At 37.1% G+C, this 17,761-nt stretch overlaps 1 long non-coding RNA gene across 1 annotated transcript in view; it reads right to left on the reverse strand.

Annotated features, from left to right (window-relative positions):
• Positions 1-17,761, reverse strand: part of LOC110257539 (uncharacterized) — a 744,583-nt gene that overhangs the window by 56,592 nt on the left and 670,230 nt on the right. Inside the window, exons 6-8 of the long non-coding RNA XR_014834218.1 lie at positions 13,007-13,070; positions 6,153-6,319; positions 2,919-3,054 (exon numbers count right to left, since the gene is read on the reverse strand). This is a non-coding gene — a long non-coding RNA (uncharacterized LOC110257539). The remainder of the gene's footprint in view (positions 1-2,918; positions 3,055-6,152; positions 6,320-13,006; positions 13,071-17,761) is intronic.

The following is a 17,761-nucleotide window of genomic DNA, read 5'->3' on the forward strand; positions in this document are numbered from 1 at the left end:
AAACTTTATTTAAAAAAAACCCATTATATGAAAGAAAAATTTCCATTCAAGAGCAGTAAAGACCAAACTTACCTTCTGTCTTATTTGAATATACTTTTAATCCCTACATAGATTTATTTATTTATTTATTTATTTGCTTTTTAGGGTCACACCCACGGCATGTGGAAGTTCTGAGGCTAGGTGTCAAATCGGAGCTGCAGCTGCCGGCCTACACCACAGCCACAGCAACACAGAATCTGTGCCGTGTCTGTGACCCATACCACACAGGTCACGGCAACCCCAGGTCCCCGACCCACTGAGCAAGGCCAGGGATTGAACCCACATCCTCATGGATACTAGTCGGATGCCAAAATGGTAACTCCCTCCTACATATATTTATTTATTTATTTTTATGTTTTGTCTTTTTGCCATTTCTTGGGCCACTCCCGCAGCATATGGAGGTTCCCAGACTAGGGGTCTAATGGGAACTGTAGCCACCAGCCTACACCAGAGTCACAGCAACGCAGGATCTGAGCTGCGTCTACAAACTATACCACAGCTCAAGGCAACGCCAGATTGTTAACCCACTGAGCAAGGCCAGGGATCGAACCCATAACCTCATGGTTCCTAGCCGGTTTCGTTCACCACTGCGCCACGACAGGAACTCCCCTCCTACATGTATTTAAAAAGAAAATGAAAATAGTAATTTAGATCACCCCATAGAGGACAATTTAGGAAAGAAATGCTTATTTAGTAAAGACATAATTTAATAGTCAGAATTCTCTTTAGAGTTGATTGATTTCTAAAGTTCAGATCAGAAGACATTATCCATCCTCTTATATTATACTCAGTTTATTGCTCAAAAGAACAGAATTGGAAATGATTGCAAAAGGTTCATAAACTTTAAGAGATGACAAGCTACTTAGTGTTAGAGGCAACTCTGAGAATCAATTTCCAGGTTCTTAGTCAAGTGTTCTATTACAAAATGCTGCTTTGGCTCTTCTAACCCATCCCTCACTTATACCTTCCTTGCTTGTTTAACATCTTTTTAGCCATTATCATCTGTTAGAGAATACAATTAACATTAAATTCCTTACGGTGCAACCTATGCTTATTTTGTTCTTTTTAAAAAAATTTAGAAATACTGACAAGTAGCATAAATTTAAGTATCTTTCTTCTTCACTAATCTAAGTGATATTCTAATTAGTTTATGATACTAAACTTGCTTCACATTTGCTTTCACTTTGCAAGGTCTTGAAATCAATATAGACATGATATTTAATGATTTTTTTCAGGGAGAATATAGCACTCTTCTCTTTTTCCTTCTTTGTAAAATATGTGTAATATAGGTAATAAACAGCCCTATATGTAATGCTTATGATAAGGAATAAGATGTATTTTTCTTTAATCTCTAGCGTATACTCTGGTTGACAGATTTGCTTTTTAATTTTGCCGTTTTCTATTGACAACAGTGTGTCACAGATTTTTGCTCATTTCAAATGAATTTCTTTCTACCAAAATTTTCACTTCATGATGACTTTCTTCTTTTTTTGATTAACAATCTACCTAGAAAGCATTCCATCTACTTTATATAAATCCAATTTTCTTGTCAACTACTACAGTAACCTTTACAGAAAACGTACCACTGTTAACTCCTCTGATGATTCTCTTCTACTGAGCCTCTCAGAACCTATTGCTTAATTTATTACTGTGTTAATTTGTGCAGCTGGTGATGGTGTTTTGCACATGTAATTTTCTTTTGGTTTCTAAGAGTACCTTATGTTGATTCCACCTCTTTGATGAGATTGTAAACTTTAGGTTGAGGAGTCATATTTTTGCATTAGTTTTTCCATTTCCTTTCTCTATATTCACCCTCCTGTTACTTGTACGTAGAGGTGGTTGACTTTTTGGTTTAATGAAACATAACTAGGATTTTTCTCACTGTAGATCACAGTAGTTTATTATTTCAAAAGACTATGGATGCTAGTTCCAGATTTGAGATAGTGACTTATACTAGAAAGTAGACACAATGATGAACTAAAATGGATTGTGTAAAATATCAGTAAACACAGAAAAAGTCTATAATACTGTTTTCTTGATACTCAATAAGATACTACAGATTATTATCTTATGAAGAAAATACATGTCCCAAAACCTGTATAAAGGATGTTTATCATGTTTTAAACATATGAGGTTGTTTTCATTACATATATTCAGCATCATAGGTAGTACGATTGCAGAAATAAGAAAGGAAGTGTGCAGAGCTGGTTCATGAGAGCACATAAGACCACAACTCCAGCTTTTAGCCTTAGTCTCAGGCATTTCATCTGGGTGATGCTATGAGATGGTAAAGGAGCAGCAGGACCAAGTATTCCTCCTCTTTAACCTGCTCAGTTTCATCAGTGTCTTACCAACCTCAGAAAATGTCATTAAAGAAAAGCTGTAGTTGTTTATAGGACATGTTAATATTTAAATATTAAAATATTTAATTTCATGTCTGATTAAATTTTACAACATTGATTTGTTCTTAAAGGCAGTAACAAATATTCTTAGATACTATTAAGTAAATTGTTTCTATTAAACAGCTTGAGGGTACAACTGGCCCATGTTTGAGATTAATTTTTACTGACATTACCAACTAAATGGTAAGAAAACGAGGAATAATTATTTTATCTAACTTATAATCTAAGTCTTAACTACACTATTTATTACATATTTTATTTTTTAAATACTTTTATTAATCTTATAAATAAATTAGCAACACATGCCCTATATAGAGTGATCTATTTGCTTGTGGGTGCTAGGAAAATATTAATGTTTAAAATTTAGTATTAATATTTCTAAGATGTGCATTAAATTGGATCCTTGTAAATTCCCTAAATGATAACATAAAAGATATTAAAAATAATTAAAAACTAAATGTAGCATCAAAATGTTACCTTCAGGATCCTGCTTTGGCATGGTGGGTTTGGCAGCATCCCTACAGTGCCGGGAAGCAGGTTTGATCCTCGGCCCCGCACAGTGGCTTAAAGGATCTGGAGCTGCTGCAGCTGCAACATAGGTGGCCTAGGATTTCTATATGCCGTGGGGCAGCCAAAAAAGAAAAAAAAAGTTACCTTTACGTTTGTATTTTGTTTACACTGACAAATTAAACTGTGTATATGGAATAATTCATAACGTTATTGATTTTTATATAATGAAAAGGAAATAACTTTAACTAAATTATTTAATTATTTTATTACAGGAAAATATTATTTATCTAGCTCATTATATCAAATGGTCAAATGAGGTATAGACTATATCTTTACACATAGGGAGGATAAGAAAAGGAGAGAGAGGAGTTTCCGTCGTGGCTCAGTGGTTAACGAATCCGACTAGGAACCATGAGATTGCGGGTTCGATCTCTGGCCTTGCTCAGTGGGTTAAGGATCTGGCGTTGCCGTGAGCTGTGGTGTGGGTCTCAGACGCGGATCAGATCCCGCGTTGCTGTGGCTCTGGTGTAGGCCGGTGGCTACAGCTCCCATTAGACCCCTAGCCTGGGAACCTCCATATGCCGCGGGAAGCAGCCCTAGAAAAGACAAAAAGACAAAAAAAAAAAAAAAAAAAAAAAAAAAAAAGGAGAGTGATAGAAGGGAGAGGAAGACAGAGACGAGATGTATTGGAGGTTAATTCATTTTTTTAACTTTGAGAAATTAATTCCAACATTTCTCTCAACTTTATATATTTTGACTACTGGTCAGTATGTAGGTGACCCATATCCTCTGTTTGTCCCTCTATTCCTATTGCCACACTACTTTATGATTTCTTGCTTTCCAATTCTCATATTTCCCTCGTTTTCCAGCCCTTTTATCCTGTGTTAAAATTACCCAGTTCTTCATAACTCTTACATCTGCTTTCTTACTTGTTATATTTGGGCAACTGATTTCTGTTAAGGAAAATTACACAACTCTGTGGATCAATGATTCTGAAAATTCATCATCGCCAACATGTAGTGGAGCTTCAATACTGTTCAGGAGTGTTTCTGACTCAGTTTCCATTCCTCTTCTTCCCAGGGTGCTTTGAAACTGGCAGCAAGTGCCTAAAGACTTTCACTTTTAAAATATTGTACAATATGGCTATTTCAGATTTCATATAATAACCATCAGTAAGAAAGAGTCTGTTGCATTCCTCCTTCATTTATATTACTGCTATAAAATATTTCTATAATGTAAATCACTTTATTCTTTTGCTTAAAATTGTCAGCGGGCTCCCAATATTCATCAGAATGAAACCTAAACTCTTTAGCATGGCTTTTGAAACTTTTTAATGAACCCGGAGTCATTTATTCAAAAAATATTTATTAAGCATCTACTATGTTTACTCACTTTTTGTCATGTTTGAGACATACCACTGAGCAAAACAGACAATGATACCTGCCCTCAGAGAGATTACATTCTAAAATACATTCTAGTGGTGGAAGATACATAATAAATTATAAATAGAATATGTAAGTAAATTATCCAGCATATTAGAAGATGAGATGTGCTACAGGTTAAAAAAAAAAATAGGCGATCAGGAATTCTGGGAGCGATTGAGGCAGGTTGTAGTATAACGAAATGGGCAGGGTCAGTATTATAAGATTTTGAGTGCAGCTCACTACCGCATGAAGTACCTTCACTACCCACCATCCCTTACCATTTTCCTTCTCCAAATAGACCTTGTTCTGTCACTTGTTAGCACTTTCATTTTACACAGAATGTCCATTTCCTGTGGAAGCCCCCTTTTTTGTTTATTGCTCTGCACATGTTTAGTTTTGATTCCACATTCTGCTCTCACTCATTCCCTCTCTACCCCTTTGTTTCCAGATGGAGTCAATTGTCCCTCTCCTTTATTATATCTATCCTAGAGATTTTTTGCAATTACTTGTTTACTTTTGTATTATTATTTTTTGCTTGTGAAACAAAGAACCCTAAATTTTGGTGTTTTATTTCTCATCGGATACGTTTCGGCTGCAGCAACTGCAAGAACCATGTAGCTCTGAGCCATGTGTTTTCTTCATTCCAGGAGTAACTCAACCTTTGGATATGACTTTTTCTTGGAAGGAGTAAAAGAGAAATAGTCAAAACATGCAATGGCTCTTAAAACTTCTTAGGTATGGCATACATTACCTAAGCTCACATTCTGTTGGATAAAGCAAGTCACATAGCTAAGCCCAAAGTCAATGGGGTGGAAAAGATTCCTACAGAAAATCCTTGAAAGTCACATAACAATGAATGGAAGGTAGAATTTGCTCATAAGAAGAAAGAGAGTGTAAGCAATACAATGTACCACATTTCTTTCTCTCTCAACAGTATACGATGGGTATCTGGAGAATGTCTATGGCTTTCCTCATCGAGCATACTTTCTGGTACAAAACAACAGGTTAATAAAAATTTTAAAAGTGAAATAAGAAAAAGAGAAGGGGACTTAACATTTATTTAGTGTCACTGTATCAGTACCATCATGCTTTATTACCACTATGTTACAAGCCAGACAGATTCCCAGGTAAAATAATTTGTACATGACAACAGCAAAGAAGCAGCAGATCCAAGATTTTAACTCCAGTCTGTCAGACTGTAAAGCTGCTTTCTACTTCACCATCCTGCCTTTGTAGAAGTATATAATTACAAACCTTATGCAGTGATTTCTTAATATTAAAATAAAGAAAAGAGATAGATACGGTAGTACTATGAATGGTGATTCTATTTCTGTACAGAATCTTGCAGTTAACCTATTCTTATCATACCTCCCACCATTTTTCTATTTCAGGCAGTTGTTACATCCCATTTAGATTTCCATAATAACCTCTTAATTATTCTTTTCTCTCTCTAGTTTCCCTTCTACACCTAAGTAATGTTCACAAAGTATATCTTTTAGCATGTCATTCTTCTGTTCAAAAGTGTTTCAAGGTTTCTAATTATCTACACTACAAACTTTAGTTTACGCTCTTAATGTATGTGGTCTCACTGTTCTTCAAATACCTCTGCTGAACTATTTACATTTTTGAGATCTAATCATCACTTTTCCAAATACATGCTTTGCTTTCTCTTTCTGACTCCACCTGGAATAATCCATCTTTTTGCCATTATTTTAGAAATGCTTTTTAACCTAAAGTGAAATGCTGCTTATTCAATAAATATAGCTCAGGTCCTCACCTGAAAGTGGTCTCTCCCTCCACTGTTTCCATGGAACTTTGTAGCTATGCAACCGTGGAAGTTATCAAGGATGTTTAGACTCTATAACAGTGAGCTTGATGAGAAGACACTCTTTAGATATTTGAAGAGTGCTCAGTGGAAGAAGAGTAGGTAGGCTCACTATAGTTCTAGAAGGGAAGAACAAAGACCAGCATGGATAAGTTAAAGGGGAAGAAGTTGAAACAACTTTAGTATCTTCTTCAAGAAAGAGTGAATTCTTTCTTTAAAGGAAGTGTTTCAGCAAAATCTGGATGTTCCATGATTGTGGCTATTAGAGGATTTATGATTCAATTGTCATTCTTTATTTTATAGTGGTTTATGTTCATGGTATTCCCCACCCCACCACCACTAGACTTGAACTCTTTAAGAATAATGACTTTTGTCTCATTTATATTTGCGTCTCTCATCATGTTTATTGGATTAGCTTTGTTATACCAAGAAGATATGAACACATACCTTTAGTACCACATGGTATAAATATAAAATAGATTTTACTAGGGAAAAGAAAAACCTTACAAATAAAGAAATAGCCAAATACACACAATCCTTGAAATTTTCACAATCGCAAATAGAAGGGGTTTAGATTGCACCTAGCTTGGCTGTGTGCACCATGAAGGGTGCTTGGCTGCAGGGCTTCAGGGGTAGGATACACCTGGCCAAGCATTATTTCCCTGCTGGAGGAACTGGCTTTGGTAGAAAGGAGGAGCCTCTAGATGGCAGCCTCCAATGTCAGTCTATTCTTCCCTTGAGCCAAGACCTGCTGAGTTGATTTCTCCCTAAGTTATCCAAAGGAAGGAAATGAGTCACCGGGACACCTAGGTCTGTTTCTTCTTATGCTTGCAATGCCTTTGCATGAAAATAAGTACTCCTTAAGAGTACTACAGAAAGAGGAGTTCCCGTCGCAGCGCAGGGGTTAACGAATCCGACTAGGAACCATGAGGTTGCGGGTTCGGTCCCTGCCCTTGCTCAGTGGGTTAACTATCCGGCGTTGCCGTGAGCTGTGGCCGCAGACGCGGCTCAGATCCCTCGTTGCTGTGGCTCTGGCGTAGGCTGGTGGCTACAGCTCCGATTCGCCCCCTAGCCTGGGAACCTCCATAGGCCAAGGGAGCGGCCCAAGAAATAGCAAAAAGACAAAAAAAAAAAAAAAAAAAAAAAAGAGTACTACAGAAAGAGAAGGAAGGAAAATAGACCTCTATCATTTTCATGTTTTTATTTAACACACAAGTAGAGTAGAAAATGGAAATAAACCTTCAGACTTTTGTATCCAGTTAGATATTAATAATTAATGTGCCCAGTAAGGAAATGTGTCAATTCATTATGAGTTGTGGGAAACAGGAACCAGTGACTCTGGCTAACTATGGGAAGGCTAAGTACCACAAGAAGAAGGGCACTGAGTAACTGGAATGACTGAGGGACTGGACTTGTGAGGTGCAGAAACCAAGGCAGAGCCAGAGGAATAGAAACAGGAAAGCTAGGCAAGAATAAGAACAGACTGGTTAGTACCAGTAATGCTGCGACAGGGATGAAACTTGAAAACACTATGGTAAGTGAAAGCAGTCATACATAAAAGGCCACAAGTAACATAATTTCATTTATGTGAAATACCCATCATACATAAATCCCCTGAGGCAAAAATAAGACCAGTGGTTTCCAGGGCTGAGGAGAGAGAAGAATGGGCGGTGACTGCTTGATGCGTTCGTGGTCCCCTCTTAGTGTGACGGATATGTCTTGGAACAAGACAGAGGTGATAGTTCTCCATGTGAATGCACCAAATGCCAGTGAGCTGAACATTGTAAAATGGTTAATGGTTAATGTTATGTTAACTGCACAAAATTTTACCTCAGTTTAAAAAAATTGAACAGACTGGTTGAAACTACTCTGAAAGAAATAGAACTCAATTGTTTCTTCTTCTTTTTTTTTTTGTTTCACTTGCCCCTTTCAATTTGGCCAAATTTCGATCATATGCCTTCTTTCTTGTTATTATAGGGGCAATGAAGGAAAGTATGCCCCTCTGAGGCTTCTTAGTGGGAGGCAGGCCCCAGGGTTTCATGGTCCACCAAGATTAGAGAGACAATGGGAAAGATGTAATTTTCCTAAAGTAATAATTATGCTGTTAGGAAGGGATAGTGGATATTGGGCAAATACAAACTCAGAAAGACAAAAAATCAGTAACCAGGCATAAAACAATTTTTGTAAGCAAAACTGTAGCTGCTGTGCATGTAAAACAAATGTTTTGGAATGTACAAATAGTTAAAACGAAATTCTATTCCCTTTCAATGCTTCCTAGAATGCATACTGTGCAGAATTCAGAGGATAAAAAGAGCTGACTCACAGCCCCTTTTATGTCCATTGGAATGCAATGCACATTTTGAAAATAATACAGGAAAATAGATGTCACAATTAGTTCTCCACTTTTCATTAATCACAGTGCTTAAGAGTCTTTGTGGGATTATGTTTTCGTTTAAACTTGATAATTTAGATGAATTTCCTTGAGGTGTTTGACAGCCCTGAAGAAAGATTACCAAGAAAAAAAAGCAATAATAAATTGACACTTGATTTTTAGGACACAAGGAATATAAAGAATTCAGCTGCAGTTCATGTCTGTTTCTGTTCCTATATCCAGTCTGAGCAGGGTGCAATGATTCTTGTTCTCTGTGGTAACTGAGAAAGTTGCCAGACAAAGGACTTAAATGTGCAAAATTGAATATATATCAGATCAACATATCTTTTTTATGTATCAAGAAAATAGCATGGTCAGTCACGAATCTTCTTTGTGCTGAATTTATTACAATAGGAATTTACCCCAAACACAGGTGACCTGTATTTATTCTTTATGCTATAATAATGTATCAGACAAGTTTTCATCCAAATAGGAAAGGAATTCATTTCAACTTTACAATACACACTATAATTTTTTTTCTCTTACTGGCACACAGGTCAGAAAAAGTACAGAATTGGATATAGTTAGAAAGATCACTGGATATGGATCCCAAAGACCTGGGTTTGAGAGCTGAATGCTACTATCTTTGCAAACTGAGGCAGGTTGTCTGAATTCTCTGTAACTTAGTTTACTGCCCTGCAATGATGTTGTGTGGAGTATCATCCAAGTGTCACTTGTTATGGTATATTTTCTGTTTTTTGTTTTATGGAATCTTCCTCAAGAGAGAACTCTATTTTTTCTCAAAATACCACTCATTGTTTTAATGTTCTTTGAGGTAAAATGAGGAAATGTAGAATCCAGTTAGTCCTATTCTAAGAAAACTTTTCTGCAAATTGTTGTCCTCTCCTTGGTAAAATCACATATTTGCTTCTATTCCATTAATTAGTAAATTTTGACTATGGCTGCCACTTACTCCCAACCATCCCCTCTTATGACCTGCTTAACATGACTTTCATTCACAGTACGTTTATTTAACACCGGTTCTTAGCTTGAGCCTAAGTTATCTTCGGTGACATAATTCTTGATAATAAAAGGAAAAATAAAAGCCCCAGAACAAAACCAGCATGAAATCTGTAGGTAGCACTTGGACAGTGGGTATGGATCTGGTCCTATTAAAGAACAGATAGAGAGGGATGAAGATGGACTTTTTCTATGGCAAAGTGGGAAGTGAGATAGGAATTAGCAGGTGAGTAGCAGAGGGAGGGGAAGAACAAGAAAGGAGATGAGAAAGACAGGGCTGAACGTGAGGAATGAGAGGACAAACAGTACCAGGATCCAAGCACAATTGGGTATACTTAGATTCTATTTTAGATTATGTCAAATAACACTTTTACCTGTGTAGCTATTGGGAACTGACATTTAATTAGTGAATGACAAGCAAGAAATAGCAAGGTGACATGGAACCACTTAAGAATAAAGCCATCATTATTTCTCTTGCAGTTTATACTTGCAAAAGTTTTGCATTGTCCTTTATTAAACCTTCACAATATTACTGTGAGAAAGATAGATAACAAGACCTAGCTATTCACCCTCCCCTGTGGACTAAACAAAAGGAAATTGACTTAAACTGTAGTCAAGTAAAAATGTTTTGGCTGCAAAAGCCTGTATCTGTGCCAAAAAGTATTTCCTAAATGAATTGCCCATTTTAGTAAACAGCTACTGAATTTACTAATTTTATTGCTTTTTTTGTTTGTTTGTTTGGCTGTACCTGAGGCATGTGGAAGTTCCCAGGGCCTGAGATCAAGCTGCAGCTGTGACTTATGCTGCAGCTGTGGCAACCCCAGATCCTTAACCCACTGTGTGGTGCCAGGGATCAAACTACACCTCAGCAGTGACCTGAGCTGCTGAAGGGACTGTGCTGGATCCTTAACCCACTGTGCCAAAGCAGGAATTCTGAATTTACTTATTTTCATATTTACAGCACATCAGCTTTAAGCCAGGGTGATTACATTAGAAGATTCGAGGTTGAACACAGACATAGAAGGCAAAGGCAGCTTTCTACACTGTACGTTTAACATTCACTCGCCCTCAAACTTTCTCCCCCCAAACTCACATTTCCTGAAATCTTCACATTATTGACTCTTTGGGATGAGTCACTGAGGGCCCCACAATGGAAAATAGTATCTGGATTACAATGCACATTAATTTCAGCCATCTGCATTCACCTAGATAATTTTTTAAATAATAATTCCCAATCACCTGGAACAATTCCAAGAGAATGAAACACAGGAGTGGAGAAATGAATTAAAAATCAGTCACTTAAGGTAAAAGTTACCAGGTGAAATTCCCTGCTGGTGGCTTGTAAGCATGAAAATCCCTAGAGAAGGAGGCCAGCCATTTGAGATCACAAAGAACACATCCAGTAACTGAGTTATTCACTCAATAAATATTTACTGAGCCCATATAATAATGAAGAAGACACTGTCCTTGGTGCTGGGCTGGGGTAGTTAATAAAACAGACAAAAATCCCTGTCCTCATGGACCTTGAATTCTAATGGGAAAGACAGACAATCAACAATGATAAACGAGTCAAACATATAGTGTGTTAAATATTGAGAAGGAAAGCAGGGGAAGGGGACAAGAAGAGTGTGTGTGTGTGTGTGTGTGTGTGTGTGTGTGTGTGTGTGTGTGCATGCATGCACTTCCCAGAGATGAGCTTGTAATTTTAGTTAGGAGGGCTGTTCTATGGTAAGGGTTAAAGGAATCCAGGGATATCTATGAGATATCTCAGATGTGTGGGGGTAAGAGCCATCAAGCAGAAGAAACAGCAGAAGGCACTGGATAATCTCACAAGGGTAAAAGGAAAGAGGATTTCTGAAAAGAATGATGAAACAATGAAATCTTGTCCTTAATAATTTTATGTCAAGCTTGCCTTGAACCACGTCTTCAGACGACACCCAGAGGGCTACCCAGAGGGCAGCACTTGCCCTGTCTCACCATTCCCTTTGCCACTCGGGCCTTTGCTTCTTTGTGAAAAGCACTATCTACAGACACTCTTCTAAAAATCTCATCTCTCTTTGGCCCACATCCTCATCACCCTCTATTCATCATTTGACTTGGTTTCTCCATCCCTGGAACTTGATGCCTCCTCTGTCAACTCTTGTGACTGTACTGCCCTGCCACCAACACCCTTAATGTGCCTATCCCTTACTTTTCTGGCACAATTCATCTGTAACTGCCAGCCTTTGATCATTTCCATCACCCTTGCCCTAGTTTAGGTCTTCAACTGTAATCTACTCATGGCAACATACTTTCCCAGTCAGCTCCTACTTCCATTCTCTCTCAATAGCCCATTCTGTCACTCTTCCCCGTGTACCACTGCAGTGCTCTGGACACAAGCAGTGACTGCATGCATGGGGGGAGAACAGGCTGAGGACCCTGGAACTGCTTCCTGTTGCCACATGGTGCTACTCTGATGCTTAGCCCTCCTCAGGCTGAGCAATGCGCAATTCTAGTGCAAATACTGCTACCAGCTGCCCAGATTTCTACTCAGCTTGTTAAAGTAAAGGCAATCCCATTCCATTCTAGGAGGTTTGGATCTCTTTACTCTCAGTTTTTCCAGTATTCCCAGTGTGGCAGCTGCTATCAGGAATGCTGAGTTAGGGCTTGCTCTAGAATATGGTATCTATCTGGATACAAACCCCTTAAGAGAAGGTAAGTCAGAAAAAGAAAGACAAATACCATATGATATCACTTATATATGGAATCTAATATATGGCCCAAATGAAACTTTCCACAGAAAATAAACTCATGGACTTGAAGAATAGACTTGTGGTTGCCAAGGGGGAGTGCGAGGGAGTGGGATGGACTGGGAGTCTGGGGTTAATAGAGGCAAACTATTGCATTTGGAATGGATAAGCAGTGAGATCCTGCTGTATAGCACAGGGAACTATATCTAGTCACTTATGATGGAACATGATGGAGGATAATGTGAGAAAAAGAATGTATGTATATGACTAGGTCACTTTGCTGTACAGTATAAATTGACAGAACACTAAACTAATTATAATGGAAAAATAAAAATCATTAATAAAAAATGTTAAAAAATAAAAAAATAAAATTCTCAAATAATTTTCCTCTAGGTCATGGGCTGTTTGCCTGCTTTCTAAGGGAGGCTACCCCACAGAAACTCTGTGGTGATTGGTCCGCTAAAGGAAGTTCTAGGTGGGAGAACTTGCTCAAGGACACAAAAATCATTCTCTGGCAACACTCTCAGTTGAGAAAATATGAGGAATAGTTGCCTCATCCCCCTCCCCCACCACAAATACCCATTTCATCTCTTATGAGGTGTCTGGAGTCACAACAGTAAAAAGGAGAATTGTTCCAAACTGTTAAGGAGTTTACAATCTAGTTGAGAAGATTAAGTTTAATTTACCTTAAGGGGAGAATGCTGTCTTTGGAGTCTCTTCACCCAAAGTTCTGAATTGCTGAGCCTATCGCTGCATAAAGTAAGTAAGAGAAGACAATATATTAAGTTTCAAATTTGTAAAAATGTATAAAAGGCTATTCAAGTGGAGACATCCAAATAAATAAGAAAGATAAATAGGGCATAGGAGCTTTGTGAAATGGGGACTAGGGAGTCACTTAAATAGTGATAAGAAAAAAAAAGGAGCAGATTATTATCGTAAAGGAAGTTAATTCTGGTTAAAGATGACACTGCATGAGGTTTTAATATATAATAATAAAATCTATTGCTTGTTATTTCCCCTGGAGTTATCTCATTTAAACATCACAACAGTCTTACGGGAGTAATGGTATTATTATCCCTGTTTTACAGTTGAGGCTCAGAATACACAGATTATTTTTCCAAAATCATACAGTATATCACAGAGATTAAGTTAGAACCTAAGAATTTGAGCTTCAGAGCTTCATTCAAAGAGGCTAATGACTTGGTGGCTTCTGAAATTTTGCTGTATATTGTGAAGTTTTGTTTTACATTTGCATGTATGTGTGTACAGATATATAGATGTTTGGTTCTGCCTCTGATTGTTTAACTAATCTTGTCTCCAATCAGGGAAAATTTATAAGAGCCTAACACGGAGGCTTAACATTATCTTCTATTTTGACTCATTCAGGTCATATACCTAATTTTAGGAGCTGAGCTCCTGTCTTGTGATACACTTCCAGGAAGTTTTTGTCCCTTTTTATTTCCATTTTGGTTGCATGGCAGCATTCTAGTTCTCTGCCTTTTGCATGCTCTGAGGCTACAAAATTAAAGTATTCAAGTTGTGTAAACTCGAAACTTAAATACTTAAATCTTCCAAGTATTCAAGTTTATACACTACTTAGTTTGACCAACCCCTTTATCATGTGATAGAATAAATCCAAGCAACTTCTCAGATGGTAGCATCTCCCAGCTTTGGTGGTTGATTGCATCAGGGAGGAGAGAGTACAATCTGCATTGCTACTATCACTTTCTCTCTAGCCAGAGAGATGGGATATTGGACATGAGCCTGCTCTACATTTCTGGCCTGAATTGTTGGATGGATGCTGATGCCTCCATTTGGAATACAGAAGGAATTAATAATAGAAGACAAGGCCAAGAAAAGGATTAAGAATGAAGCCTGTCTGCTGACTGGCTGGTTGGTGGTGCCAGCAACTAAAATAGAAAATATGAAAGAGAAAAATGTTTAGGGAGAGTGTAGTAAATTATGAACACAATTCTTGACATAATAAGTTTAATATGCCTTTAAGAATGAAGGTAAATATTAAAACTCATGAGTTTAGGAGAGGGTTAGTGTTATAAAGAAAGGTATGGGAAGTATCCACATGTGATTTTATATGTCTACGTTGCAGTACCACTGAATGACTTGAGCAAGGAAGAACATATTGATTCCCAATAATATTTTAAACTACATCTTAGTTTAAAATATGGTTGGCCCTCTCTATCCAGAAGATGAAGAAACTGTTGATGCATGGGGCCAACTATACTATGCCATTTTACGTAATAAACTCCCATCTTCTTCAGATTTTGGTATCTATGAGGTGGTCCTGGAACCAATCCCTTGTGAATATTGAAGGGCAACTGTAATGACAATATTTTTCTTGTGAAGGTTTGTGCTTTCTTACATTTATGTAAAAACTAAATAAAATTTCATAAAACATTGATATTTTATTGGCTATAATATACAACTTAAATGAAAGCAGTGTACTTGCTCTGCAAATGTAACTTCAACACAAGATTCTTGGATTAACTAGATTTCTGTCCTAAAGCCCCACTTACGTAGACTTTTGAGGCCACCATCTTTGTGTAACATATACATTTCTGGACTTTCTTTTTATTAAGATATTCAAGACCTTGTTGGTTACAAATTCAGTATGTTTTAAGAGAAGGTTCTATTTTTATATACTGTTGAATAGTATATGAGATAATTTATGAGGACAATAAGTATTTTTTCCCTAAAATTACAGTCAATAGGAATAGAACAGAAGTATAGCATTATATGTTATAATCTTGTGTCCACTATTTACAGTAATATTGGCATTTATAGAATGTAATCAATCTAAAAATACTTATAGATAAAAATTTTAATACTTTATTGGCTAGTTAATCAAAGACAATATTTGTATTTAGTCATAACACTATTACTCTATAAGCTAGTTTTTTTCAAGCCTCATTTCCATTTACTTTCTGTTCTATAAAATGAATTTTACATAAAATTATAAATATGGGTTAAGAGAAATAAATATTTTTATTCAATAAATGGAGAATGATTATATATTTTCAGGACTGCATTTTGTGAACATTTCTTACAATGTTATAAAATTAAAGAATAATGAATATAAATTTAAAAACTTCAAAATACCTTTTAATAGGTGATTAAAAGTTTTAGTGATTAGTGTAAACAGGGTTTTGATAATAACATTTGTGCCAAAATATAACCCATTCTACTCATAATCTTTCAATAGACTTTCTGTACTTGATCATAATATTTTAGCATCTTTCTTCTCATAGAATGCAAGCAAGGTGCTATCTGAACAACTGGATAAATGGGACACTAATAAAAGGATTAGTCCTGATTTTACTACAAAATACTGGACTTTCATCATTTGGGAAATTATTTTTTTAATACTACTTAGTGATTACAACTCTTCTTTCCTTCTAAAATGTGTGTGCTGTACTGAAAGCTAAACATTTCCAATAGTATATCTGATAGTAGGGAGTGTGTCTTTTTCATTTTTGGTAACATCTGGCACAATTTGTAGCATGCAATAGGTGCTTTATAATATCTGTCAACTAATGAAAGAATTTGTTTGTTTTTTCAGATTACTGAATATGATCCACAATTCTCAAGGTTTTTGTTGCTGTTTCTGCCTATTCTCTGGTGATATAAAAGTGTGCCCAGTTTAGGCAGGAACCATGGCTGTGCATTTTTAAACTGAGCCACTACTAAAAATATTTTTTAAATATTCCTTTCTTCATCCTAGATTCAGCACAAAGGTTATCTCTTCTGGGAAGCATTTTTAAGTCAGAATCAATCATTCACCTCTAAATACTCAGCAAGAGTATAGTGGGATCTATATGTTGAGTATTACTTATGTGGCTTATTCTTTTGTCTTTCTGAGCTATGTTCCAATGAAGAGATCCTTCTGTTTTGATTTGGTTAAGGTTTCTTCAAAAAGGAATGAAAAGAACAAGTCTGAGGTAGTAATTAGTGTTCAACAATAGAATTTGCAACAAGGCCATAGTCTGAATTTCAGTGATTTAGAATTGGACTTTCTAAATTTCATTATCTATTATTGGCACAAACTTAGAAACTTAGTCCATAGATTTTTCCTAAGAATTCTAGACAAGAAGAGAATGGGGAGAAAAAGCCTGTCCCTTTCTAGTTGTGGAGAAATGTGTCAGGAAAAGAGAGAGTGGGAGAATATGGTGAACAGATATGAGTAAAGATACCAATGGGAGCAGAGTGAGGCCTTGCCCTAGCCCCATTTGGGACTCTGGGTGGAGGCCCCCTCATGCTTTTCTTTGTACTATCCTGACTGGGACTCAACCATAGCTGAGTTATTTTAAAGGCATAACCTTAAGTCTTATTTTTCCAATTCACTCTTACCCTTTCCTGTGTATGATAGGCCCCTGGTAGCTGAGAGTCTGACTAAAGATATGCCAAGAATTAGCAGTGTGGTATATACTTCTGTGAGTGGACCACCTAGGCTTGTATTGAATGGGACATTCAGCTTAGTGTTTATCACAGCAATACGAGCAAATAATGAGGCTGAACCTTCTAGGGGAGCAGTCTGCACATTGTAAAAGCCACAAAAAAAAAAAAAAAGGTTCCCAGTTTTCTGGCTCAGATTTTAGCATGGGAGGACCATGGAGCATCCAGAAAGTAGGCACTCAAGGAACAACACCAGGAAGCTGGAAGAGCCAGACGACTTCACCAAAGGAATTTCCCATCTCTGCTACCCTTACCACTCACCCAGGTGCCCTGTTGGAGAGGAATCTGGGAGGCAGAACAAAGACTAAGGAAACTTAGAGACTGATAAAAGTTTCCTGGAGTTCTTAAATGTTATTTCAATATATTATTTCAATTGTCCCATATTGGATTATGCTTTAAACTGGATTGGACAATTTGTTAACACTTTTCCCTGTAAACCAGAGGTGGGCCTTCCTGAAGAAGGTCAGATCAGCTATAGACAAAAGTAAAGAAATGGCATGCTCTCTAGGAATAAAATTTTGTAACCCAAGTTCCTATTTTTATTAAAGAAAAAGGAAATTTATTCTTCCCAAATATTTAATTTGTAGATCTATCAGTTCTTTTCATATTATTTTATATAAAATGATATGTGTATCTGTCTCTGTACTAGTCTTCAAGGCTGCCCTAAAGAATACCACAACCTGGGAGTTCCCATCATGGCCACAGTGGTTAACGAATCCGACTAGGAACCATGTGGTTGCGGGTTCGATTCCTGACCTTGCACAGTGGGTTAAGGATTTGGCATTGCTGTGAGCTGTGGTGTAGGTCGCAGAGGCAGCTGGATCCTGCGTTGCTGTGGCTCTGGCGTAGGCTGGTGGCTACAGCTCCAATTCGACCCCTCGCCTGGGAACCTCCATATGCCACGGGAGCGGCTCAAGAAAAGGCAAAAAGACAAAAAAAAAAAAAAAAAAAAAAAAAAGAATACCACAACC

This window comes from Sus scrofa, chromosome 18 (genome assembly GCF_054392235.1).
Source record: "Sus scrofa isolate SSC_HxYL_T2T_F1_AM1 chromosome 18, Sscrofa_HxYL_maternal_Yorkshire_Landrace_v2.0, whole genome shotgun sequence".
Taxonomy (NCBI): Eukaryota; Metazoa; Chordata; class Mammalia; order Artiodactyla; family Suidae; genus Sus; species Sus scrofa.